At 49.5% G+C, this 1888-nt stretch overlaps 1 pseudogene; it reads left to right on the plus strand.

The window, feature by feature from the left end:
• The first annotated feature begins 206 nt into the window (after positions 1–206).
• Positions 207–1186, plus strand: LOC101662046 (annotated as a pseudogene).
• Positions 1187–1888: the final 702 nt, after the last annotated feature.

Consider the following 1888-nt stretch of genomic DNA (forward strand, 5'->3'; position numbering starts at 1 on the left):
GAACTAAGGTTAAGCCTTAAATATTCATGATTTTCTTAGCAAATATTTCCCATATGCCATTCCAAACTAGTTTTACACAAGGTAAAAAGAATTTGGGAAAAATGCTCATCAATTTCACCCTTTACGATATGACTCTGGAGTGGAATGGCCATGTGCTATAGTGAGCAACACCACTTATAAGAGTAACAGGGGAGTGGCTGGGGAATTCATGTGGAGGTCACAGTGAAAGCAGGTGTGAGTGGGCTGCAAGGTGAGATCTAACAGAAGCACACATGGCTGCCAAGGTGTTTGAGTCCATCGGCAAGTTCGGCCTGGCCTTAGCCGTCACGGGAGGTGTGGTGAACTCGGCCCTCTATAACGTGGATGCGGGACACAGAGCTGTCATCTTTGACCGGTTCCGTGGCGTCCAGGACATCGTGGTAGGGGAAGGGACTCACTTTCTCATACCTTGGGTACAGAAACCAATCCTCTTTGACTGCCGCTCTCGACCGCGGAACGTGCCTGTCATTACTGGTAGCAAAGATCTACAGAACGTCAACATCACACTGCGCATCCTCTTCCGCCCGGTGGCCAGCCAGCTGCCGCGCATCTACACCAGCATCGGCGAGGACTACGATGAGCGGGTGCTGCCGTCCATCACCACCAGATCCTCAAGTCCGTGGTGGCTCGCTTTGATGTTGGAGAACTAATCACCCAGAGAGAGCTGGTCTCCAGGCAGGTGAGCGACGACCTCACAGAGCGAGCGGCCACCTTTGGGCTCATCCTGGATGACGTGTCCTTGACGCATCTGACCTTCGGGAAGGAGTTCACAGAAGCGGTGGAAGCCAAGCAGGTGGCCCAGCAGGAAGCTGAGAGCCAGATTTGTGGTGGAAAAGGCTGAGCAGCAGAAGAAGGCGGCCATCATCTCGGCCGAGGGCGACTCCAAGGCCGCCGAGCTGATCGCCAACTCGCTGGCCACCGCCAGGGACGGGCTGATCGAGCTGCGCAAGCTGGAGGCGGCGGAGGACATTGCCTATCAGCTGGCGCGCTCCCGCAACATCACCTACCTGCCACAGGGCCAGTCGGTGCTCCTCCAGCTGCCGCAGTGAGCCCGCCCTGCCCGCGGCCCGGCAGATGGCCCCCACCCCAGGAATCACTGTGAAATCTCATAATTGGCTTCCATCGTGCAGAAAATAAAGTCACTTCAGATCGCAAAAAAAAAAAAAAAAAGAGTAACAGGACATTTAAAAGTGTCTAATCTTGACAAAGGTGACAGTGTTGATAGTGATAATGAAGTCGATGGTGATGAATAAGTTAATGAAGGTGATGATAATAACAGTAAACTACGAATGATATTGGCACCTAACATTTTAAGAGCTCCTATACTCTGGGCCAGCTATCCGCTTAAGTGTTTCTGCATGTCCTGTCACATTTAGACTTTGCAAAGCCCTGTCAAGTTGGTCCTATCATTATCTCCCTTTTAGAAGGAAGTTCAGTGAAATAAATTACATAGACTGTGTACCACTTTGTAGGCTCTTTCCACTCGAGTTCTGTCTCTCTGTTGCTACAGAAAAAGGAGCTTCGCTCTAATAATAATTATTAGCAGGAACATTGGCGTGGAGACAACGTGCAATTTGGTTGGAGGATGAGCTAGATAACTCTCAACCTGGATAACAATCAGTTAATGGGTGTAGATATCAGAAATAGGAGAGAAAGCTCTTCAAGCACCAGATCATTATGCAGCAGCTCAGCATGTTTATTAATCATTGTGCACAATTAAAATGCCATTTCATCCCTCTAATTAAAACAAGTAGTTCCCTGAGGCTAGCACCTGAACTAATGAAGCCTGGTTGTCTAAGGATCTTACTCAGGGTAGGGAATTAAACAATGGCGGAAGGCGTATGTTGAC

The sequence above is a fragment of the Echinops telfairi genome, unplaced genomic scaffold, assembly GCF_000313985.2.
Source record: "Echinops telfairi isolate 266 unplaced genomic scaffold, ASM31398v2 ScPeMD7_2573;HRSCAF=3158, whole genome shotgun sequence".
NCBI classification, from domain to species: domain Eukaryota; kingdom Metazoa; phylum Chordata; class Mammalia; order Afrosoricida; family Tenrecidae; genus Echinops; species Echinops telfairi.